This window comes from Eptesicus fuscus, chromosome 11 (genome assembly GCF_027574615.1).
Source record: "Eptesicus fuscus isolate TK198812 chromosome 11, DD_ASM_mEF_20220401, whole genome shotgun sequence".
NCBI lineage: Eukaryota > Metazoa > Chordata > Mammalia > Chiroptera > Vespertilionidae > Eptesicus > Eptesicus fuscus.
Window position 1 is genome coordinate 27,776,638 of NC_072483.1, and position 27,543 is coordinate 27,804,180.

Genomic DNA, 27,543 nt, shown 5'->3' on the forward strand with positions numbered 1-27,543 from the left:
CCTCTTAAAACATTATTAAACACAAGTTCCCGAGATCTACTTCCTAGAAAGTGCCATTTAACAAAACCCAGGCAGGATGTTAATACTGGAGCCGAATTACAGGTTGCCAAAGCATTTCCTGTGAGGGGATTGACAGGGGATCATTTTGTTATGGGGCCACCTCCAGTGTGTTGTGACAACCACTCATTACACCTCTGAGCACAGCACTCAGCTGTAGGTTCCACAAGATGCAAATAGCTCCAAATGGGTTCAATTTAGAGCGAGTGGATAATGTATCATTCACTTCTCTAAGGTAGAAGCTTTTAATTTTCCAAGAACAAGGAAGAGAAGAACATCGCAGCTTCTGGAAATTAAGATTCAGTTAACCAGCGACGCCCAGGAAATGGGGTCACAATAGCAATATCTGTTACATCATAAAGAAAAGCACTTCACCTGCCTTGATTCCCCCTTGGCCCAGCCCCAAATACCAAGTGGTCAACTGAGCATCACCTCTCCATAAATATAATTTTCCACTCAAGAGCTCAATGTCAAAAACCCGGAACCTCCGAGTGATGGTAGGTTTTTCTTACAAAGGGAACTGCTTACAAAGGTACTATAGTTAATTATAATAATCTTCAAAAAGTGTTTAAAACACATTTTGATATGGAAAAAAGAATATCATGGAAAGCTTTGCACAGTGGGACTTTAATGTTTTAGTGCGCTAGCTTTTAGACCCCTCTGTGATGTTCCTCCCACTGTTCTCTTACTGATTTTAGTGAGTGTTGCTAACAATGGAATGCAGTAAGTCCCTACCACCAGCCATTTAGAAGAGAGGTATGCTAATATGGATTGGAACAAGTCAATAAGCCCATTTAAGATTTCTGTGTTTAACTAAGCCACAGGAGAAGCAGGGAGCTACAAAACGGGCCCCTGTGAAAAGATGGTTGTTTTCTGCTATGAGTACATTAATGAGCACTATGCTCTTTGCTCTAAATGGCCAGCATCGCTTTGGCCAGATTACTAAAATCCTCTGGATGTTAATGTCTTTTTGTTTTGAGCACTCTACTAAAAAATTAATTATCCACTGGAAATCCACCGAGGTGGACCTATATGTGACCTATATCAATGTAGGAAACATCCAACCCTCTAAGAATTTTTAATGAGTTTATTTGAGTCAAACCACAACAATTGCCTGGAAGCAAAATCTCAACGGATTGAGAAAATGCTCTAGAGAATGGCAGTTTTGCACCTTATTTTATACATTACAGTCAGAGGAGGAGGCATAAGGTGGTTGCATGAAATTTGATGGTGGTGGATTAAGAAGGCAGGAGAAAGCAAACCGGGTAAATCTCTGGGATTGGATAAAAAGTAAAACAAATAGACATACTTATTTTTACATAGGTGAGTCTAGGATAATTAACAGTCAACAATTAACATGATAACAATAAGGGGTTTTGCGGTCTCTCTCAGGTGAAGTGACTGAACCCTGAGAGGTCTGGAAAAAAATGAAATTGCTCAGACATTCTAAAGGTCTGTGATCCTAGATGCAAAAAGACAATAGACAGGCTCAGTTAGGGTAAAGATCCACCTTTGTCAGGGAAGATACCAGCCTACAACATGACACCTGCCGTGACCTACTTTTAGTTAGCAACTTTTAATTGTGGACTGTTACAGTCAGTTAAACATACATGAGCAAAGCAAGGACAATGGGCCCGGTACCGAAACTCAGCAGGGCAGAAAGCCACGGATGCCTAACAAGGGGCAAAACTGGGAAAACAAGAACCAAGCCCCTAGGGTAACCTTTCTCTCTCTAGCATATTGTTGGTCATGAGTTTACTAGTAGAACCCCTGTATTTTTCCTCCTTAGTGATAACTTCTAGGCCACATTTGTATTTCAGCTCCAGGCCCAGAAAAGCAGCAAAACCAGACGAGTGAGGCCATGGCTGCCTCAGGACCAGCTGCATTGACTAATGACCCTGGTACCAACCAATCAGTGGAGACCCTGACCCTGAAAGAGCACACCTCGAAAGCTGATGAATATTCTATTGACACCCACCTCTGAGACTTCCCCTAAGATTTCCACCTGCAAGAGATAGATAAATACACTCAGCATGAAGGACCGAGCATGCACTCTCCCACAGGGGAGCATGCATATGCCATTCCCGTCCTCTTCTTTCCCCTAAGGGACTCCAGGAGACTTGTAACCAGGGGAGCAATGGACAGTGGCAGCTCGTCCCAGGCTAACTCCCTGATCCTGTCTCCAAGGCCCCCTTTTCTCTGACTTCTCAGTGAGCCAAAGCAGCCCAGCCCAGGCTCTCCTGTTACTTCTTCTATGCCCTTCCTTGTTTCACTGTCCTAAGTATATTTTTGCTGCAGCCAATGAATTCTTACTATGCTACACTTTGTCTCTTGATTGAAATCTTTGTTTCAAGAAGACAAGAACTGAGGTCTTCTCATCTGGCCTGTAACAAGACCATCTTATGTGGTTGCTTTAAGGTCTCTGAGTTCGTAAGGCCTGCCAGGCAGGCCTCTCCTGAGCTTGTCAGGTTTAGCTATGTGGCCCCCATTTTTTTGGTCCACACCTATGTAAAAAGAATAATGGATCCATCTGAAAAGATTTCAACAGAAAAAAAAAATTCTTGAAACCTCATGAAAAAATTAAATATTGGTTAGAATCTTCAGAAAATTTTTCCATTAGTGGCTAATTTAGCCCCAGAATAAATGTTGCACTGCCCCTTCCCTAGCAAACTTTTAAAAAGAAGCCTCAAAAGCATTGAATTAATCCATTAGTAACTTAACTGCATGCCAGAACAAAGTCTAAACTCTTTGAAGGAATGTTACAAAATTCAGTATTCAACAACAAAAAATATAGAATATCTGGTATGCAAAAAAGTATTAGTAGGCCTAGGAAAATGTAAGAAAATGATCAATTAATAGAAAGAGATAAAATATATTGGAGAAAAGATAGCATTAAGAACCAAGAAACATAACAATTATCCTATATAATAAAAGAGGAAATATGCAAATTGACCATCACTCCAACATACAAGATGGCTGCCCCCCATGTGGTAAAAGATGGCCACCCCCATGTGGACACAAGATGGCCACCAGGGGAGGGCAGTTGTGGGGGGGGCAGGCCTGCAGGGGAGGGCAGTTAGGGGTGACTGGGCCAGCAGGGGAAAGCAGTTGGGGGTGACCAGGCCTGCAGGGGAGGGCAGATAGGAGTGACCGGGCCAGCAGGGGAGGGCAGTTGGGAGGGACCAAGCCTTCAGGGGTGGGCAGTTGGGGGGACCAGGTCAGCAGGGGAGGGCAGGTAGGGGTGACCAGGCCCACAGGAGAGAGTAGTTAGGGGCAATTTGGCTGGCAGGGGAGGGCAGTTAGGGGCGATCAGGCCTGCAGGAGAGGGCAGTTCGGAGGGACAAGGCCTGAAGGGGAGGGTAGTTGGGGGTGACCAGGCCAGCAGGGGAGGGCAGTTAGGGGCAATCGGGCTGGGAGGGGAGGGCAGTTAGGGGCAACCAGGCTGGCAATGGAGGGAAGTTAGGGGTGACCGGGCCAGTAGGGGAGGGCAGCTACGGGCAATCAGATCGGCAGGGGAGCAGTTAGGCATCAATCAGGCTTGCAGGGGAATTGTTAGAGGGTGATCAGTCTGGCAGGCAGAAGCGGTTAGGGGCAATCAGGCAGTCAGGCAGGTGAGTGGTTGGGAGCCAGTAGTCCTGGATTGTGAGAGGGATGTCGGACTGCCCGTTTAGGCCTGATCCCACCAGTATAGGGCCTAAACCAGCAGTCAGACATCCCTTTAGGGGTCCCAGATTGGAGAGGGTGCAGGCTGGGCTGAGGGACACACACCCCTCGTGCATGAATTTTGTGCACTGGGCCTCTCATTATCTATAATAATAAAAATGTAATATGCTAATTGTGCCAGATGGCCGAACAACCTTCCGTACAACATTCCAGATGACCTCCCAGACGAAGCCAGGGCTATGAGGGCGAAGGCAAGCCATGGTTGTTAAGGCCTAGCCCCTTGCACAAATTTCGTGCATCAGGCCTCTAGTAAAAGTAATAAAATCTTAAAACTATCCATAAAACAGACATTTTACATGCATAGGACAAAGATAATAATAACAGCAGACTTGTTTTCCAAAACTATGTTTAACTAAAGATAATAGAGTAGCACTTTAAATATTGGGTGGAGGGATAGAATGAACACTGTCAAACCAGATTTCTGTACTTAGCAAACTATCAAAAGTGAAGATAAAATAAAATATATTTTCAGAAAGCAAAAGCTGAAACAGTCACCCCCAGCTAACTGAATTAAAAGAAGTATTAAAGGAAATTATTTAGCAAAAAAATAAGATACCAGATGGAAACTTGGATCTACATAAAGTAGTAACAAGGACCACATAGCAACATGGTAAATAAGTGGTAACACCTGCAAATTTTTTTCTCTCATAGTAATCTCAGTGAAATATAATCAACTATTAAAAAATAATAGTAATGTATTTTAAATGTTATAATATCTAGAAGTAAATTATATGACAAAAAAGCACAAAGATAAGAGATAAAAGGAAAGTACATTCTTGATAGTGTTACAATACTTTGAGAGGGTATGGTAATAAACTAAAAGTTAGGAATAGATCTTATTAAATCTACAGCAACCATTAAAACCAAAAAAGAGGCATAGATAACAATCCAATAGTGGAGATAAAATGCAATCATAAAACACTCAAGTAATCCCCTCCCACACCCAAAAAAAACACACACAAAAAGGCTGAAAAAGAAGGAAAAGAAAGAAAGAACATATTGTATAGATAGTACACAAATAGCAAAATAGTAGATTTAAACACAACCATATGAACAGTAGCATTAAATAAAAATGGTTTAAATATTCCAAATATAAGACAGAAAATTTTAGAGTGCATATAAAAATGAGACAAAGCTACATACAAAATTTATACAAATTGTATACAAAAACATGATTTAAATATAAAAATAACAGGTTGGGAAAGATATACCACATGCTACAAATAAATAAAAATGCTGAAAAGTCTGTTGAGAAGCTTCAAGTAAAAAAAATTAACAAAAGTAAAGAGAGACTTATTAAAATGTAAAAAAGGTCAATTCATCAAGGAAACATAATCCTATATGGGTATTCACCTAATATCAGAATAATAAAAAAAAACATAAAGCAAAAACTGAGAGAACTAGCACATTAACAAGTATAGTTTGAGATTTCAACATTCCTTTTCCAGTAATTGGTAGAACATGTAGTCAAAAATCAAGTAATAATGGAGAAAACTTGTACAATGTGTCAACCGATTTGACCTAACTGATATTTTAGAACACTAGACACACAACAGCAGACTACACATTATTAACAAGTGAACATGGAATATTGACAAAAATAAGCCATATTGTGAGCAAAAAAGTAAGGCATATAATGTATGTTTCTTGATCCCACCAAAACAAAGAAACAACAACAAAAGAACCTAAAATCAATTAAAGCAATATATTATGACAATCTATAATTATATGGCAATTGTATAACACATTTGTAAACAAAGCACACCATGAGTCAAAGAAGAAATTTTAAAATAAAACTAAGTATCTTAAAATAAATTAAAATGAAAATAAACTATATCAAAATGTAACAGATTCAATTCAAACAATGTTTGCTAGGGTTGCCTTAATTACCACAGACTGGTTGGCTTAAACAACACATACTTATTTTCTCACAGTTCTGGAAGCTAGAAGTATGAGATCAAGGGGTCAGCAGGACTGGTTTCTTTTAAGGTCTCTCTCTATGACATGTGGGTGGCCATCTTCATGTTCGCATAAACTTCCCTCAGTGCACGTCTATGATTCTGATACCAATTACAATGTATGTTTTTTCCACTCCAGTAAGCAATTATTGGACACCAACTAGGTGTCCTACAATTTAACTGAATTTGACATTACCTGGAGATAGTGTCAGATCCCACAAGTTAAGGGCTCAGTCCTACAAGACTGTCCACCCATCCCCACCTTTAAGACTGCAATTGCAAGTCCAGGTTGCCACCTATGATTCTGACAGATTGCAGCTTCCAATAACCCTCACGTTTTTTATTAACTTGCTAGATCAGCTCATAGCACTCAGGGAAACAGTTTACTTATTAGATTACTGGTTCTTATAAAGGACTAGAGGCCCGGTGCATGAAATTCGTGCATGGGGGGGGTGTCCCTCAGCCCAGCCTGCACCCTCTCCAATCTAGGACCCCTCGAAGAATGTCCGACTGCCCATTTAGGCCCGATCCCTAAACGGGAAGTCGGACATCCCTCTCACAATCCAGGACTACTGGCTCCCAACTGCTCGCCTGCCTGATTTCCTGATTGCCCCTAACTGCTTCTGCCTGCCAGCCTGATAACCCCCTAACCATTCCCTTGCCAGCCTGATTGATGCCTAACTGCTCCCCTGCCAGCCTGTTTGCCCCTAACTGCCCTCCCTTGCAGGCCTGGTCTCCCTCAACTGCTCTCCCCTGCAGGCCTGGGTCCCCGCAACTGCCCTTCCCTGCAGGCCCAGTCGCCCCCAACTTCCCTCCTCTGATGGCCTGGTCATCCTTAACTTCCCTCCCCGGTAGGCTTGATCACCCTCAAATGCCCTACCTTGCAGGCCTGGTCCCTCCCAACTGCCCTCCCCTACTGGCCATCTTGAGGCAGCCATCTTGTGTCCACATGGGGGCAGCCATCTTTGACCACATGAGGGAAGCCATCTTGTGTGTTGGAGTAATGGTCAGTTTGCATATTACTCTTTTATTAGATAGGATAGAGGCCTGGTGCACCAGGTGGGGGCAGGCTGGTTTGCCCTGAAGGGTGTCCCAGATCAGGGTGGGAGTTCCCTTGGGGTGTGGGGCGGCCTGAGCGAGGGGCCTGTGGTGGTTGGCAGGTCGGCCACAGCCCCCAGCGACCCAAGCGGAGGCCCTGGTATCTGGGATTTATTTATCTTCTATAACTGAAACTTTGTAGCCTTGAGAGGAGGCCTGGGCCTGCCAGGGTGTGTGGAAAACTTGGCTTCCTCCATTGTTGGGGAAACCCAAGCCTCCTGCTCACTCTGTGGCCATAGCCATCTTGGTTGGGGTAATTTGCATACTCACTCCTGATTGGCTGGTGGGCGTGGCTTGTGGTGTAGCGAAGTGATGGTTAATTTGCATATTACTATTTTATTAGATATGATACAACTTAGAAACAAACAGATGAAAGAGATGACTAGGGTAAGGTCTGAGGAAAGAGTATAGAGCTTCCATGCCTCTCTGGCTGTACCACTCTCCCTGAATGTTCAAAAACTCTCTAAACACCCCCTGGCTTTTAGATTTTTATAGAGGCTTCATTACATAAATAATGGATAAAATCATTGGCCATTGATGATTAAACTCAAACTCCAACCTCCCCCCACACACACACACACCCTACCCCGAAGTCAGAGGCTTGGGACCAAAAGTTCCAACCCTTTAATCACATGGTTGGCTGCCTTAGACAATTTTATTGCTCTTATCACAGCAAATTCCAAGGATTTTAGGGGCTCTATATCTGGAACAGGGATGAAGACTAAACATATATTATTGTTATTATAAATCACAATATCACAATATCTGTGTCCTAACTTTGTCTTCTTACAAGGACACCAGTCATAGTAATCATATTGTGCTGGAAGTTAATCCCAGCATGTCATAATAAATGCAAGAAGTCCTCAAAGTTTGACAGGCTTCTATAGTCAGCAGGGCTGAAGATACATATTATTGCTTGCTGGAATAGCCGAAAGCATTTCTCCAAACCTGAAAATCTGCATATATTACTGCCTACTACTGGAACAGCCGAGGGCAGTTCCTCCAACCTGACAATGCCTACTGTATACCAAACCTTGCCTGTGATATGTATATCTGCTTTGCTTTAGGGAAATTTGTGTTAATAAAACCTAGGGGTCCAGAGATTCAGAGAACTTGGTTACTGAAGCTAGGTCTCCTCTGGCTCCCCAAAATGCCTTCCAAATTTATATTTCTAGTCTCTTTATTAATTTACACGCTGCCCCTTCTCCAGATTCCTGAACCCTTCTAGATACTGAGAAACATCCCGGTAATATTGGATTAGGGCCCAACATATGATTTCATTTTATCTTAATAAGCACCTTAAAGGCCCCACCTAAAACACAGTCACATTCTGAAGCCTTGGGTTTAGGACATCAACATACAAAATTTGCCGGGGTGGTAGCAAGGGCACATTTCAGCCCATAATACAGTGCTTATATTTTTAAAAAAAGAAGAAGAAAAGAAAACTATTTAAAAGAATAAGGATCTGAGCTTCCATCTTAAGCACTGAGGAAAAAACAGAACATATTAAATAAAAATAAGCAAAAGGAAGGAAACAATAAGGATAAGTATAGAAATTAACACAACTGAAAACAAAATAGAACAAAAAACAATGAAACAAAGGGCTATGTTAGAAAATCAATAAAATTATAAGCCTCTAGCCACATCCTATATAATAAAAGGCTAATATGCAAATTGTCCCCTTGGGAGTTCGACCGGGAGACCAGGAGTTCGATCGCTCACTATGACGTGCACTGACTACTAGGGGGCAGTGCGGAACATGGTGGGTGACCAGCGGCAGCAGTGGGGCACTGAGGGAGCGAGGGAAGGAGGAGGCAGGGAAGTGGGGGACCTGATTAGCCCTCATTGCTGGCCAGGCCTAGGGACCCTAACCGTGCACGAATTTTGTGCACTGGGCCTCTAGTAAATAAATAAAAATGAGAGAGAAAGCCAGAGAGAGAGGTACAACAAAATATCAAGAAGGAAGACAGAAATTACTACAGAGCTTATAAAATTTCAAAAGATAAATGTATAAAAATTTTATACAGTAAGTTTGATAACTTACATGGGATAGAAACTCATTCTAAAACATAAATTATTACTATTATTTTAAACATTAATCTTTTGCTGCCTGTACTCACCATGACTGTGGATCGAACCCACAACTTGGGTATGTGCTTTGTCTGAGAATCAAAACCGAGAGCTTTTGGTGTATGGGACAGTACTCCAACCAACTGAGCCACACTAGCCAGGACAACACATATATTATTAAAACTCTCTAAAGAAGAAGCAAATAATTTCATTAGCCCTATATATATTCATAAAATTAAATTTCTTGTTATATACCTTATTACAAAGAAAACAACACCAGGCTAAATTAGCTATACTGATTAAATTTACAAATGGAAATGGAAATGATAATAGTAATTCTACACAAAATCTTCCAGAAAACACAAGTGAGAATACTTCAAAATTAATTTTATGAGACCAGCAACATCCTTATTCTAAAATCAGACAAAGATGTTGCAAGAAAAAGAAATTGCAGACCTTATGAATACAGGTACAAATATTAATACAATTTTCATAATCAAATCTAGATATATATTTTTAAAGTGTAACACATATCATGATCAATTAGGTTTTATCCCAGGAAGTCAACAAATTATTACTGTAGATTATTAGTGTAAAGGTAAAAGCAATAGATGCAAAAATCAAGCATTTGGCAAAATGTACCATTATTTAATGTTAAAAATAATCCTCAGAAAACTAGGTATACAAATAAATGCTTTCAGACTAATGAAGGGTATCAACAAAAATCTAACAAAATAAATGGTGAACAAATTAATAATGATTTTTCTCTAAGATCAGGAATAAGGCAAGAATATCTACTCTTACCACTTTTATTCACCACTATACAATAGGACAAGGAAAATAAATAAAACTCAATATTGCAAAGATAGAAGTAAAACTATTACTTACAGATGACAATAATTGCTATAAAACATAGTAAGGAATCTAAGAAAAAAAGATATTAGTATGTTAAGCAAGTGATAGAATGCAAGTTAAATATGGAAAAGGCAATTGTATCCCAATATCCTAATAATAAACAAATGGCAAATTACATGTAAAAAAAATAGCATCAAAAACCATGAGTAACTCAGAGATGGACTTAACAAAATATGTTCAATAACTGCAATCAGAAATTATGAAAAATTGCTCAGAGATATTAAAAAAATAAAATAATTGAAAAGATATAAAGTGTATATGGATTGAAAGACTGGCTATTATTAAGACATAATATTTTTTTAAAAAATCAATCTATCCTCAACATTACAAAAATCATTAGAGAATTTAATATCAAAACCACAATGAGATACCATTTTCTATTATTAAAAAGAAAAATAGGAAATACTAAATGTAATGAGAATGCAGAAGAATTGGAACAGTTCTGCATTGCTGGAGGGAATGTAAAATAGTGTAGCCACTGAGTAGAACAATATGGTGGTTCCTCAAAAAATTAAACATAGAATTACCATATGATCTAGCATTTCCTTTTCTGGGTACCTTCCCAAAAGAGTTGAGAGCAGAGACAAATATTTGTACACTTATATCAATAGCAGCATTATTCACAATAGGCAAAAGGTAGAAATAACCCAAAAGTCAATGGATGGATGCATTTAAACAAAACGTGTTACATACATACAATGAAATCTTATATTCAGCCTTAAAAAGAAATAAAATTATGACCCATGCTATAACATGGGTGAACCTTGAAAACATTATACTAAGTGAAATAACAACTCAGACACTAAAGTACAAATGTATAATTCCACATATATGAGATACCTAGAATAGTCAAATATAAAGACACCAGGGGCCTGTTTTGCAGGAAGATTCCTGCAAGACTTCCTGTGGGCTTCCCTCCCACCACCGGCACCTCTCCCACCCCCCCCACCTCTCCCGCTGCAGTGGGCAGGTCGGGGCAGGCGGGGCACGCCCCACCCACCCCGCCGCTTCCACCGCCCTGAGCGCCACTGCCCTGCCCCTGCGGCCACTAACACCACCACCTTCATGGCCACACCCACTGCTGCCTCCGCGGCGCACCCTGCCCCCTGCTCCCCTGACCCACCACGCCTCCGCCGCCACCCGCCGCTGCCCGCCTCTGTGGCCGCACGCACTGCCCACGCTTTCCCTCCAGCAGCCGCCTTGCTTTCTACTTTCCCTCCTTCTTCCTTCTATGGTGTCTTCACTCCTCCCTCTCTCAGTGTATGCAAATTAGCCGCCATCTTGGTTGGGTTAATTTGAATACTCACCCTGATTGGCTGGTGGGCGTGGCTTAGGTGTAGCGAAGGTGCGGTCAATTTGCATATTACCCTTTTATTAGGTAGGATTGTAGAATGATGGGTGCTAGAAGCTGGGGGAGGAAAGAATGGAGAGTTATTGTTAAATGGCTACAGTTTCAGTTTAGGAAGATGAAAAAGTTTTGGAAGTGGAGGTGGTAATGGTTGCGGAACAATGTAAATGTACTTAATGTCACTGAACTGTACACCTAAAATGATTAAAATAATAATTTTACAATTGTATATTTTACTGAATCTTTTTGCTAGATATTGAAAAGCTTACGCTAAAATTAACAGACCAATTCAAAGGATCTAGAGTAATCAAAATATTATCAACAAGAAAGATTAAATTTGAAGTACTTGATTGACAGACTAACTATAAAGTTACAATAATCAAGTTAAGGTGCTATTGGTATAAAAATAAACATATAAATAATTGAAAAAGAAGAGAGAGTTTAGACATAGATTTCCAACAAAGAAGCCAAAGTAATTAAATGGAGAAATAATAATAAATTCAAAGAAAAAGTGAAATCAATGGTGCATGGAAGAACTAGATATTTTTATGGGCACAGGAAATAAGCCTTGATCCTTACTGTGAACCACATAAAATAATTACCTCAAAGTTGATCATAGATCTAAACATAAATGCTAAATCTATATATAACTTTTTAAAAAAAGAGAGAAAAATGTCTGTGATCTTAGAGAAAACAGCTATTTCTAAGATTAAAAAAACAAAAACAAAAAATAACCCAAAGGAAAAAAGCCAAATAGGATCTTCTCAAAGGTAAAAATTTCTGCTCTTTGAAAGATATATTTTAGAATATTAGAAGTCAAGAAAAAGACTGCAAGGAAATATTTGCAGAACACATCCGATAAATGACTTTTATCCAGAAAATATGAAGAATTCTTAAAACTCTCTAATATAAAGACAAACAACATGAATAAAAGTAAAATGCACAAAAAAATGAAGTTTATAAAGCAAATATATAAATCATACATAAATATTGAAGGGAAGCAGAGTTTGCCTTCCCAAAATATGCCTTCTGGGATATTGATTTGAATGTGGTTATTAAGGAATGAAAGACTCAGGATGAACCTTTGGCCATCCTGCTACCTCTCCAGGAAGGGAGATGTCATCATAGATAACTATGGTTTAATATAAATTAGTGTGTGATAGAGAGGAACTCAACAAGGCCCATTTGTTCAAAGTCCTCACTGTGTCCCATTATTAAAGATAGCCCCAAAGCCAAACCTTTGCTTTTTAATCTCCATGTGAATTGCCTTTCCGCCCTCTGAAATCCCAAACCACAACCCCTCTTTCCCTTTGGCTCCAGAGGGCATATAAACCTTAACCACCCAATACCTCTTTGTTGTTTTTGTTTGTTTTCAAATTATAAAATGTTTATTTAGAAAGTTACAGAGATGGTAGAAGTGAGCCAGCTAGGTTGCATAAGCTCAGGGAGCAAATGACAGAAGCAAAAGAAGGGTCCTTGGAGCTTCAGAGAGAGAAAGGCAGAGGTAAGGCACTGGGCAAAGAAGAGGGGAAGAGAGGAAGAGAAAAGTGTGTGCTTGCTTCCAAGAGGAAGAGAGTGTCCCAATACCTCTTCGTGTCTCATTCTCCTGGCACCCCCAAAGGTGCGTCTGTAAAATAAACTTTGAACATTTTTTTCCTGTTAATTGGTTTCTGTAAAATTTTATTATTAGTGCAGTTACAAGAACTTAGAAGGTGGTAGGAAAGTTATATTTTCTGTGGCCCCACAGTATCATAAAAGATAGCCAGCATTATTACTAGTTGGTAAAATACAAATTTAAATCTCAAGTAGATAGCACCACAAACCCATTAGAACATTAAAATAAAAAGACTACTAAGATAATACAAACTGCTGGCAAGAATTTGGAGCAACTGAAATACTCCTACATTGTTGAAAGTTAATCATATATTTACCATGCTAGGTATTTACCCAAGAGGAATTAAAACATATGTCCATTCCAAAAATAGTCTGCAAATATTATAGCATTTGTATGTGTGATAGCCAAACAGTTGAAACAACCAGTGTCTATCAACTAACTAATGAATGGAAAAATGAAAAAATGAATTATAGTATATTGATAGCATGGAATATTAATAAACACTTAAAAAATGTACTACAGATAAACAGCATGGATGAATCTGAGACGTATTATGTAAAGCAAAAGGAGCCCGGCATAAAAGACTATATATTGAATTAGTCAATATGTGTGATATTCTAGATGTGGCAAAGCTAGAAAGATAGAAAATTGATAAAATGTTGCCAGGCTCCATGATGGGAGCAGAAGATTATTGACAAAGAGGCTCAGGGGAATGTTTCACAGCGAAAGATAAAGTCAACATCTTGACATAATGACATATTGAATTTATTAATCAAAACTCAGCAAAGTGTAAACTTAAATTGGAATGTTTTAATTGTATGTAAATTATGCCTAGATAAAGCTGATTAAAAAGTAAACATTATGCAGTTTTTGAGCACACATATATATGGTAAAATTACAAAGGATACAGGGTTTTAATTAACACAAATGCAGAACAGTCGTAACTGGGACTAAGGAAGGGACACATAGTGTCCTTCAAAAGTCGGGGTCATTTTCTATTTATGAATCTGGAAAGTGGGTACTTAGAAACCCATTGATCTATTTTTATTTATTTTTGTATATTTATTATTAATATTCTGCTGCAGGCATATGCTATATACATTCTTTTGAATATATGATCTATTTAACCATAATAAATAAAAATATAACTTAAAAATAGGAAATAAATTTAAAAAGATGAAATGACTTTCTAGGGCTGGATCATATTAAAAAAATAGCATTATTTAAAAAAAAACTTGTCAGGAAGAGAAAATAACCTCCAAAAGATGTTTTAATGGGAAGAATGGTATGAGAAATGTGGTACTACTCTTAGCAAGCTGTTTTCTAGAAAGTTCTCCCTTGAATTCCACCAGGAGTATGGAGAAAGAAAGAGGAAACACAAATCGTATAGAAGTTGTTGGTTGAAAAAAGAAGTAAGGAACCAACAAAAAATTTATCTGCCCAATATTTTTGCTTATTCAGAAAAATCATATGTCTTAAAGAACAAACTACCATGGATTTATAATTTAACCTGATTATGTATGTGCATATGTGTTTTATAAACACATTCAGATTACTATACTTTTGATCTTTCTATAATTAGTTTACAAGTTCCTGCAGGAGGCAGCAGATCAGTGATTCTCTCTCATCATTGATGTTTTTATCTCTCTCTCCTTCTCCCTTCCTCTTTGAAATTAATAAAAATATATATTTTAAAGATCAAGCTTCAGAATATTTTTCAAGTGATCTTTTCTGTAACAGTTTACCAGTCAAACAAATGGGTATATGCAAATGTATATTTCTTTTTTAGAAAATTATTTTGTAACTTCTTTTTTCATTATGATTTATAGAGATTGAAATCTCCACTGGAGTTCAGGATAGAAGGGGTGGGTCATTAGGTTTCTGCCTCAAGGAAATAGGTCTCAGCATGCTACTAGCAGAGCTCAAACAGTGGTAATAAGGTCATCAGTTATCTTGGTCAGGAGATAGTTTGAAACCCTGGGATGTGCAACTTACACCCAGAAAAAGATAAATGACCTTTCTGTGGGATTAAGCAACATCATCATGGAAGACAGGTGGTTTGAGTGTTTGTCTAATATAGTCTAGAAAAATGTCTCAAAAGAATTAAATCGTAAAAACCAATACCCTATCCTCTGTGTAATGGGATTATTAAAATTTCCTTTGCCAGGGCTTATTTCTTAAATACCCCCCAGATTTATTCATGTTGATATGTATTTTTCCAAAATAAACAAAAATAAAATAAATTTTCTCGTTTAGGTTGCACTGATTGATATATAAACAGGTATACTTTCTATTATAAATACACATATAAGCACAAGCTTAAGGCAAAACATAGCAGATCAATACACAGAATAAATTTCACAGATATACCAACCATAAACACTAAATATATTAAACAACAAGTTAAATTACCATTTTCTAGATCCACTACTCTAAAACATAACCCCTTAGAAACAGACTAATTTAAATAAATGATTTTGTACTCCCTGCCCTCAAACCCTTCCAGGGCAAGGGGGTCAGAACATTCTATAAGAGTCTTTGCAAGAAAGCCAGTTCCCTGGGGATGCACCCTGGCCAATGGGATCTGTCCTCAACTAATTAGTTGTGAGGTAGTAATTTCCCAGAGGGCTTAGTGTATCTGCAAACAAACTCTCAATACTTAACACCATACCACTTACATTAACTTGACTATTTGTACATGGAAATGATTTACTTACCCTTTGCGGCTGTGCGCTCTCTCCTTAGGGGACTGCTTGGCTCCAATTCTATCACATATTGCTAACTTCAAGGGACCAGGGACTTGGTAAACATACAGAGGTCTGATGAAGTCGGCTGGTACCAGCTTGCGAGAACAGAAAGTGAAATTTTCAGGAATTTTGAAAGCCAATTGTTAAACACCGCAATTACTATAACTAAATTATGTAAACATTTAGTTAAATAAACTACATTACAAACAAACGTAATAAGTACAACTCATCGATTCCTAATTATTTTTACTGCATTTCACAATTATCTATGTTCTTGAAGTTATTTACATCTATTCTACCTATATGGTGAAAATAATGTATTAACGATTGATGGATTTACAATATTTGTGTTCAAAGATATCACATTAATAGCTTGAAATTGACCTAGGTAGATGTATACACGACAAAAAACAAACAAACAAACAAAAAAAAACAGCGAACATTGAAAAACAGAACTCCCACCCTACTTTCCCTTCCCCCACAGCTGGTTATTAAAGACTAGAGGCCCAGTGCACGAAATTCATGCAGGTGGGGGGGGGTCCCTGAGACCAGCCTACAACCTCTCCAATCCAGGACCCCTTGGGGGATGTCCAACTGCTGGTAGGATCAGGCCTAAACCGGCAGTCGGACATCCCTCTCACAATCCGGGACTGCTGGCTCCTAACCGCTCACCTGCCTGCCTGCCTGATCACCTCTAACTGCCTCTGCCTGCCGGACTGATTGCCCCTAACCATTCTCCCCTGCCGGCCTAATCGCCCCTAACTGCTCTCCCCTGCCGGCCTGATCGCCCCTAACTCCTCTTACCTGCCTGCCTGATTGCCCCTAACCGCCTCTGCCTCGGTCCCTGCCACCATGGCTTTGTCCGGAAGATGTCTGGTCTATCCGGTCTAATTAGCATATTACCCTTTTATTAGTATAGATTTGCCAGCAGGCCATGGCAAACTTGCTTTAAACAACAACTTACCCAGGAATAGAACATCAAAAAGACCTTAAGCGTTTCCTTTGGTAATTAACACTGACATCATCAATACATGTTCACCTGAAGTCTCTATCAAGCGGACATGGGTGAAAGGCTGATGTGTAGAAAGACCTAACATGTACAGAGAGCTTGCTATATGTGAAAGGGCCTCTACGCATCTCCATCAAGCCTCACAACAATCCGAGGAGGTGTGTTTCCATTTTGCAAATGCACAGATTGATGTTTACACAGGCCTATAATATTCTGAAAGTCATCCCCTTGAGAAATGGCAGGGTCTGGTTCCTCAACCAGAGCAGACTTTTTGAGTAGGAATTCTTTCCCAAATGCCACACAGAAGAAGGCCAGGGTATTTGACTCAATCCAAGTCCCAAACCTCAGAAACCAGCAACCTAAAATCCTTATTCTATCTCAGAGACTTTGAACACATATGCGTAGGTGAATTTGAAAGGAAAAAAAAGAAAAGAACCGATTAAGTAATGAACAAATACTAAAAACCCCTGGAGAATGCAGAATAGAAGATAAGAGAAGTGCTAAAGACTACATCTTCAAATATATGTATTCTGCTACTCAGTGAATAAAATGACAGCATAAAAGGTACAGAACTATTCTTATGCCAAAAGGGCTTGATAAAAGCTTTGCATGCATTTGCGATTTTTCATTTTCCTCCTATGGTTGTATTATACCTGCTATAAACAAAAGAAGATTGTTCATATTGAAATAATGCTGAAAATACCATTCCCCAGGGAGCTGCTATTAATGCCTATCCTTTACTCTTTACAGAATAAGTATGTAGCAAGCATTCATGCTAAATGCCAATGTACTTGGAAACTGACATGTTGATTATCATGTTTGGATATTATTCATTTTATTTATCTTTGAAAATACAAACAAGCAGTCCCATTCTATAAATATTATCTCCACTGGAAAGCTACTGCTAATAAAAAATCTACATCTTTTTTTTTGGCTATGAAATCCACTAAAACTCATTGTAAACCTGCTCATTATAACAACGCATTTTTTTTTTCAGTGCACACAAAAGAGTATTGGGAAGAAGGAAGAGGCGGTGTGGGGAGGGGCGGTGGGGAGGATAAACCAGTGGAAAGATGCAATTAGAGTTATGCTGGCTTGGCAAAGCCCCACTGAATAGCAAGCTGAAGTTTTATTTTGCCAAACCACTCCAGGCTCTTTGGGAGGTCTCATGTCTATAAAGAGGGCTTCATTCCAATAAGCATCTTCTACAATAGGAGAAAAATAAAGATGTAAAATGAATTACCAAACTAAAACCAATGTGCAAGTGCACGCATAGGTGAGAAGCACACTCAGTGGGAAATATTTGGCCTTGCAGAAGGTACTTTAACCTGACTTTTTGTATCCAAATTATGGTAGGTGCAAATTAAGAAATCGTCAAAAATGGTAACCTGTGAAAATGTACACTGGGTTTAAAAGGTGGAATCATTCAGTTGGTACGTTTGTATTATGTTGTTCCAGCTAGGAGTGTAATTCAAAGGAAAAGGTTTTCTTAATTGGCTGCATGATGGTTTGAGCTTGGTCATGAGAGCTCACTAAGTTGGAGGTAGAAGAAGACATACACCCAAAATGTAGCAGAAAGGTCATTTTTTGCCATTAGAATGGCACTACCGTTTTCATCATCACCATCATCATCATCATCAACAATAAGAACATCATTATTATAACCATCATCAACACTAGCAATTATTGAATGTCATTAAGCTAGCCAAACATATTTCTGTGTGACAACGTGCCTGACTTTTTGTTCATATGTTTGCTTTTTAGGGGTCTCGGGACATTTTATTCAAGTTGAGAGATGGAATAGAGATGAACTGGCACCGGGGCTAGTCTCTTCTTTATATGCACAGTACAATCACACCTGGAGGAGGTTTCATGCAATACCTCTTCTTAAAGTATAGAGCTAGCCTGTTTTTTAGTAGCCACACTGAGGAAATACCAGAATGGTAAAGAAGTATTGGATTTTGAATGTATTAGAGGATGTTACTGTAGTTAAATGCATACCTACTGAAGTATTGCCCAGCTTCCCCTAAGTAGTGTCCAGAACTCCTTTGCAGCTTTTGTTCAGGTAGGTCTGCTTCTTTTTCACTTTTATTCTGCAACTTAAATTGAGTCATATAATGTAAGAGTAATCACTCTGTTATGGTAAGAGAGAACCAAGAATAAGAATTCTAATACTAAGATAATAATAAGGCTTTTGGGGCATTTTTGGTTGAAACATAATGGGTACGATGATGAAAATAATGTACCTTATATATGTTCAAGCTTTATAAATAATAAAACTTTATTGACAAGTGCAATGATGATGATTTATTAGTCTTAGGAAATAGATAGAATCTAACAAAATCAACTTAAACAATGAAGCATAAACTACACACATAGGAATTACCGTGGGATGGAAGGGGGACTGTTCAGAACATTTGCTTTTTGTTCCTCCCAACAAAAAGCACACTGGGTTCAGCCAGAGTTTTAGTGAACAAAGCGTGGATTCATCAGTGTTCTTAATGGGTCTGTGAATGGTACTTGGACATTCTTAACACCTCGCCAAAGTGATATTTTTAAAATGTAAATCTGAAGAAGCTAATCCACTGATCAGAAATTCCCTTCTGCAAGATGACTGTAAACTCTCTGCTTACCCCTTTCTTGTCAAGGGGTGTGTCCTACTTCCTCATCCCCCCATTTCCTGTGCACACACATAGACACTCCATGCATTGATATGCTGAACACTGAACCTGCTCACAGTCAATACCTCCAACCAGCGCTTCCCTCTGCCTGGATTAGCCCGTCTTGGCTTCTTTCATCTACATGATCAACTCCCAGAAAGCATCATCTCCTCTGTTTGGCATACGGTTAAGGAAAAGTTATATGATCCATTCCGTCTTTAATGTTCCCAACATTTTGTTTATGTATATCTAGTATTAATATTTGTTTACAATTTAAACTTACTAACTAGAATAGGAATTCTCAGGAGGTGAAATTTTTGTATTATTCATGTAGTTTTCTCCAATGCTTAGCACTTAGGCCTTAATAAATATTCACTGGAAGACTAACTAAAAAGATGTAAAAGATATTCACAAATAATATTTTTAGCAAATAAATTTACTTAATGTATGTTTTATGTGACACAGGAGCTCTCATAAAGAAATAAAGACTTAGAGTAGCAAAACCTTAGTGCCTATATATTAGGTTTTGAGAGGCAATTGTGGAAAATTAACTAAAATATATGGAGAAACTAGAGGAAGATAAAAGAGTTATTTTATTTTATTTATTTATGTTGCTCTCCTAAACCTTATTGTGCTATTCTTTTCATATATCTTGGCTAAAATTATTTTATGTTCATATTTTCTTGATAACAATGAAAATATTTAAGATATTCGATTATCACTGAGTGAAACTGTGTCAACAATCCATAGCTTTTCATAGGCAACCTTTTCATCAATATTTTTGAAAATAGATTTCCTCCTATAGGTACAAGAGCTATTTATCTAGTGCAGGGGTCCTCAAACTTTTTAAACAGGGGGCCAGTTCACTATGAACAAATTACTATGCACACTGCACATATCTTATTTTGAAGTAATAAAACAAAACGGCAAAAACACCCGCATGTGGCCCGCGGGCCGTAGTTTGAGGACGCCTGATCTAATGTCTTGTCTTAATTTTATGAGTTAGGGTTTGTTATATTTAAATGGGCATTAGTAATTTATAGATTTTTTAATATGCTATTATACATACTAAGGTTGATTTTTGAAAATAAATATGTGATAAATTTATATTAATGTGTCATAGGCATTTTAAAATAAAGCAGGTTCTATTTTTAGGGTTCAAATTTGTTATATTTCTATTATATTATTAGCTTTAATACTTAAATTCATGATAATCCTAATTATTTGTGGCTTCCTGCATGTATTAAAGACCAAGAACGACATACTAAAGTGCACTATTGTGTTTCTGTTCATGTCTCCTTGTATTTTTGGTTGATGTTCTTTATGTAATGTTTTTAGTTGTGTGTATGAATTATATTTTCATGATGGAATGTGCCTTTGAAATATGTTATGACACTACAACTGCCTTTTTTCTGTGTCAAGTACTGTCCTTCATTTTATTTCAATGTAAATATTTTCACTCATCTTTCTTTGAATATCAGTTTATGGATAAGTCTTTAATTATAAATTTTACTTTCAGGTTTTCTGAGTAATTTTTTATTAAGATGCATTTTCTTTAAAGAAACAGATTAAGGAATAGAGAGAGCACATTGAAGTTATAATATATTCCCTGAGGTAATCATTCTTATTAATATCTCTGTGAATGACACACTTGAGGGTGGTGTTCTAAACTAAGGCATTAGAATCTAACTGAAGAAACAATATATAGTCACTGCTATTAATATTAAGAAGCCATGTTGGATGAGATATTAAAGAAAAATTAAGAATATATGTATCCCTTTTTTCTATGCTTCTTTCCTCTTCCATTTTACTCTGCATGCATTTGTCTAGTTGTGTTCAATGTCAACTGCATCAAAGTTAACTGCATCAGTATCAGAATAGTGAGAAAACCATTGATGCAATTAACATTTGGCCAGTTCTCCAAATGGTACCATTGGAGATACTTTATCATATAATAACATGAGGATGATGGATGACAACTCTCATTTTGGAAATAGATCTCTTACAAGTTATATGTCAACAAACAAATTATTTGGTTCATTTCTTTTGCTGGTAAAATGCCTGAACTAATTATTGTTTTCTTTGCAGGAATGATATAAATCATAGAATCATAGGTAGAATGATAAGATCATCTAGTATTACATTCATGTTTTACATTTGAAGAAACTGAAAACCAACAAAGTGACAGGACTTGGACAAGGTCACACAATGTGTTGGAACAAAAGTAAGAACCTAAAGTTCTCAATTTCCAAGTGAATATTCTTTGAAGATATTTAGAACATCTACCTAATAAAAGAGTAACATGCTAATTGACCGTACCTTATCGACACCCACCATCCAATCAGGAGTGAGTATGCAAATTAACCCAACAAAGATGGCAGGTTAATTTGCATACACAGGCGCTGAGAGGCTAGAGGTGGGGTGGGATGCTTGCATCTTCGTCATGGTGATGATGCAGGCGTTCCCCACCACCCCAGCCGCTCCGGGCCTCTGGCAGCGTGGGAAGGTGGAAAGGCGGCTCTGGCCAGAGCAAAGGCACTGCTGGCAGCCAGGGGAAAGAAGGCCCATTCTTGCACAAATCTTCATGCATCGGGCCTCTAGTTTTTTAATAATAATGAATCCAACATAATATACAATTTACTGCCACTAAACAATCTCAGACTATTTGGCTTTTGTCATTGAAATAAAACACTAACTTGATGAATTCTGATTCCTATTTTAATATCTCTAGTCAAATTTAATATGTGTGTGCATGGGGGGGTGGAGGTGGATGTAAGTAAGTAAATTATAACAATAGAGATATTTAACAGAAGACAAGTAAGGGTGGGAGGGAAATCTTTTCTTTCTCACAGCATATTTCTCAGATTATATGTCCCTGTCTGCAGGGCCAGAAAATTCAGTTATTTGGCTTCAACAAATTTGACCACCAGTGGACATTTAAGAAAAAATAAATTCTATTGGCTAGGGAGAGAAAATTGTGTTTTTTCAGCTGATAATTTAAACTAAGATGACAGTTGGTGGTATTCTGAATTTCTAAGGTCCTGTTGAGATAAACAGAGAGATGACATCATTTATTCATTATTCTGTAAACATTTATTGAGAGCCTGCTATGTGCTAAGCAATTAAGACACATCAGCATATAAAAGAGATAAAGATCCAACCCTTGGGGGCTTATGATCTAGTGGGAAAGACAGATAATAAACCACAAACTTAATAAATAAGACATGAGACAATATATATGAAAAAGTGATAGATCCTATGGAAAAAAATACAAACTGTATAAGGAGAGTTATGATTGCTCAAGTGGGGATAAGGAGAGTTACAGTTTTAGTTTAGGAAGATGAAATTTGAGCAAAGGTTGAAGGACATAAGAAAGGTTTACCTAATGAAAAATAATGAAAAGAACTCCAGGCAGAGGGAACTCACAACAATTAGAGACATCCTGGCATGTTCCTTGTGAAATATCACAAGGAGGCCAGAGTAACTGAAATAGAGGAGGCAAGCAGGAAAATCAGAACGATGAGATGGAGAAAATTAAGGGCTAGAGCATATAAGGAATTATGTGCAAAATCACAGCAAAATGTTTGTCATATAAATTGTGAGTATGGGACTGAAGAGAAAAAGTATTTGGAAGGAAGGAGAACAAATCATGTGCAGAGAGAGGTTGAAACTTTGTGACCCCAACGTGAGGAAGTTGCTTTGAGTCTTCCACAGTTTGTATCTTTCATATTACCCATTATTTTTCAATTAAATCCCTTCCACTGGAATTAGCTAGGGAAGATTTGTAAAAAGAGGACCTGCAGGAGATGCCATTCATTTTAAACAAATATGATAAAACCAGCTACTGTAAGAGTGGGGTTTCCACATTCAGTAGACATATATCAAAGCAGCATTTTATATCAGGACAAAAGTCTAGAATAACATTAATGTGAATATTCTTTGAATGTTCGAAGTAGAGATGTCTAATATCTTACATATATTTTAAAAATTAATATTTGAAAAATGCTTTTCAAAATTCAATTCAGCCCTATCTGGTTTTGCTCAGTGGATAGAGAGTCCGCCTGCAGACCAAAGGGTCCTGGGCTCCATTCAAGTCAAGGTCATGTACCTCGGTTGCAGGCTCCTCCTGTGCCAGGGCCTTGGTTGGGCACATGCAGGAGGCAACCAATTGATGTGTTTCTCTCACATCCATGTTTCTCTCTGTCTTTGGCTCTCTCTTCCACCCTTCCTAAAAATCAATGGAAAAATATCCTTAGGCAAGGATTAACAACAAACAAACAAAATTAAATTCAAATGCACTATTAACATGAGAAATATGAATGTTTACTGCAACAAAAATATATACACTAAAATAATACAGTGTCTGTAATGCATGGGGGGTGTATTTAGGCAGCTCTGATCCAGGATGGACTAAGCTTTCAAAGCTAATAATGAAGAAAACACAATAAGACAAAATAGCTTAAAATTCGTATTCAGGCTGAAACAATAAAAATAAACACTAAGAAAACTCTTAACCACCCAAAGAAATAGGATATCTAGAAGTAGTTGCCTTCGGAGATAAGAATAAGGTGAGACCAAATAACAATAATAAATAATAATAATTAAATTAACTAGTTAACTGAGCCTTTGTTTATCTTTTTACAAAAGAAGGAATCGAGACTAGATGATTCTTAAGGTCCTGTCCCACACAGGTATCGATCTATGTAACATTCAAGCACAGTTACCAAAGTCACTCATCAAAACCTTATAGGAAGGTTCTACTCTGGGGCAGTAAATAAGGACCAAACAAGTAATTATCCAAAGAACAGGAAATGGACAGGATCTGGTAGTCAGGAGATGATGTTTCAATGGAAGATCACTTGAAATGCTTGAAGACCCTAAGTACCTGGTAAAGTCAGGAACTCAGCAACTTGGAGGATTTCTTGATGTGCTGCTAAGGAATCTCAGACCTTCATGGCTAAAGAAAAATAACTGGAAAATATGACCTTCATTTTTCAGTTCCCAGAATTGTTTTAGGTTGTAAGGGAACTGCAAGGCACTATAAAACAAAACAAGACAACCACAAAACTCCCCCGTCACAATAAGAAAACTGTAACTCAGGAAGATTCAGCAGTGCTGTTCTAGGTCACAAAGCTAGTGGCAGAATCGGGACATGAACTCTTGTCTCTGGACATTCATTGCAGCTCTTTTCCCTAAACTCACATAGCAATTCCTTTAGAGCTTAGAAGCACACAACTCATACAAATCCTGACCACTTAGTACAGCTGCCCCTTAGCTATGCTCCAGCTCCATAGGGTTGATACTGAAGGCTTTTCAATGCAGAGAATGGACAAAGTACACACCTTAGAATTGGGGGGGGGGGGGGGGAATAAAATTTTAAAATATGAAAACACAAAAGTCACAGCAGTAGCCAAAGATGAACATTAGTTCGAATCCCATCCTGAGTGTTCAAATTAAGTGAGTTCCCTGAGAAATGTGGGGAGACCTCTCTGGGACTGAGTTTTGAAACCTCTTATCCTTTTAGGGCTGGACAATTTGCATGTGCACTTACTACATTTACATGCCTAACTACCCCACAGGAAGATTCCTATGCCAATTGGCATTTGAAAATGTGTTAACTGAGCTTACAGAATGGTGGTGCTTTGAAATCCTGGGAATCTTAATCATCAAAAAGGAGAGGTGAGTCAGAGTGGGCAGAAAACGATGGTCCATTTTGAAGGGATCTGAGCACAACCAGTGTGAAGGCACACAAGGAGAAGCTATTGGTGCACAAGTGGATGAAATCCTGGGTTTTGAGATAGTACTTTGGAAACCAACAGATTCCTCAGGGAAAGCATTTCGGGCATTAGCTAATTGGATTAGTTGTGTGTTTTCTGTGAATGCTAAGGAATTTATAAGCTGTAGATTAAAATCTTCAAACAGCTCTGGTCACAGAGGTGAGGAGGCTCTTTTCTTCTGCTAAGAACAGTCCTGTGGACTATAAGTATATCCAGCCCTCTTCTTCCTCTAAAGCAGATAAACTATATCCCACAGGGTTTTAACTGTATGTGTTTTATCTCTGCATTTTGTCAACAAAAATCCTGGGAGGAAACAAATCATAACTTTGAATCCTTCGTAGTGGTAAAACAAAGATTGCCTGTTCTCCCAGAATTGTGTAATTTCCTCTTTGCAAGAAACAATGAGGTATAATCCATTTCCTTGCTTCTCAAGCCATTTCCTCACTCAGGATAACCCTATTTAGTAGTCTCTCTCTGCTATGCAAGAACAAGAGTTTGAATATTCCTGCAGGACCAGATGCAACCCTTAAAAAACTAATAGTTAATCATCAGATCCCTTAAGATATAAGAATAAAAAAGGCTGGGGGCATAAATTCTAAAAATGATGTGGGCAAGTGTCCAAGGTTACCTGATTCTAAATGCAGGCAATCTCCACAGTGCAGTTTATTTTGGACTCTTCAGATACTCTGAAGCCTAACTGGCTGGCAAGCTATGGACACATACTTTCAATGAAATCATTGAAAATAGAAAGGGAGAAATTGGGTGGTGTTTTAATACTTCTTGCCTTTGAAATACTCTATGTATCATGTAAATGCCTTTTAATAGCGACTTTGGTGTGTTGTTTTTTTTTAATTTATCTTTGTTGTTGAAAGTATTACAGATGTCCCCCTTTTCCCCCCCATTGACCTCCTCCACCTGCTCCTACCCCATGCCCAAGACTTTACCTCACTATTGTCTGTACATGGATTATGCATGTTCTTTGGTTAATCTCTGCCCCCGCCCTCCAGCTTCCCTCTGAATTATGTCAGTCTGTTCCATGGCTTCAATGTCTCTGGATCTATTTTGTTCATCAGTTTATTTTGTTCATTAAATTCCACATATGAGTGAGATCATGTGATACTTTTCTTTCTCTGAGTGGCTTATTTCGCTTAGCATAATACTCTCTCCAGGTCCCTCCATGCTGAACCCAAAGTAGTGACTTTATTTGAATAACTTTTGTAATTGATCCTTCAAGAGACCAATGCTATGTCATTTCGAATGAGGACTCAAAAGTAATTTACTATTTATTTCATCAAATCTAATCATCTAATTACAGTAATTAAAATATTGAACTTGCAGGCCATCAAAATGTTGTTGTTTCTGATTTCAAGTATTGCCTGATTTATCTCAATAAAATAAAATAAAAACTGAAACAAGTATTGAAAGCATCAATACTTTCTTTAAGTACTTTTTTATAAGGGAAAAATGGGTTAATGGACAACTGTTCTGGGAATTTATAGATCTAAAATCTATAAAAATACCAATGACTACCATGGCTCCTTCTTCCAATCCATGCTCATCTCAAATTCAATCAATACTTTTTACTGTTCATTTCCTGTGTATGAATCTCCATCAGAGAGACACCATCTTGACCAGAGAGGTGGAAAGTGGCCTTCCTATCCCTGTACTCCATCACTACCTCTAGTACCAGGTCTACCTAGTACTGTTCTGAATTGATCTTTCTATATTATTGCTATGTCTAGGCTCACCTGAACCACAAGAGTAAGTTTCGTGACAGTAGCAACAAAGTTAATATATATTTTTTTCTCTGTAATACCCTCATCACCTGATATATTTTATTGACTCTATAAATACTTATTCAATGACTCCACTCAGCATTTAGGTAATTTAAAAATATTATTGCATTGAATATCCAACACAACCTTATAGGAAATACTGTAAAAAGAGGCAGAAATTCTGAAGAGGTGACTATTGTGTCCAAACATGGAGCTAATAAATAGGGGAGTTGGATTTGGTTCCTAGATCTGTCATACTACAGATTGTTTCCACTACATGTTGTTGACTCTGCTCTGAACTATGTCATAATGATAAAGGTGGCCTAGATAAAGAATTTATTGTGGCCAAATATTAGTTATTTACCCAAAAAAGGAAGACTGAAAGCTCTCTGTTAACTGCAGAAGTCATGACCTTATTACTCCTATTTTCTCCATTAAAATATCATAAATATTTTACTTTCCTAAGGGACAAACATTCCTAGTCAAACCACAAATATACACTGTGATTGTTTTCAAAATGAATTAAATTTCAACTGAGAGTTTTAACATAAAATTGTCTTACTTTATAAAATTTCATCAATTCAGAACTACTCTTCCAAATATGATTAAAATAAAAATGAATTTTATCAAGACCAGCAGACTAAGAGGAAGGATGGTGATTCCAACACACTCACCATCAAACATTTAAGATAAACTCTTATTGAAATTATATGAATGTAACAGCCTCTTCCCCAACCCCCCCCCCCCCCGAGGAATTTTAGTTAAAATCAAATGTAACCTTATAAAGGCTG

The 27,543-nt window shown here is 37.9% G+C and overlaps 1 long non-coding RNA gene across 1 annotated transcript; it reads left to right on the forward strand.

The window, feature by feature from the left end:
- Positions 1–472: 472 nt before the first annotated feature.
- LOC129150739 (uncharacterized) lies at positions 473–25,117 on the forward strand. Its single transcript, XR_008557488.1, has 4 exons — positions 473–554; positions 18,305–18,605; positions 21,289–21,424; positions 24,725–25,117. It is a non-coding gene; the product is annotated as an uncharacterized LOC129150739 (long non-coding RNA).
- The last annotated feature ends 2,426 nt before the right edge of the window (positions 25,118–27,543 follow it).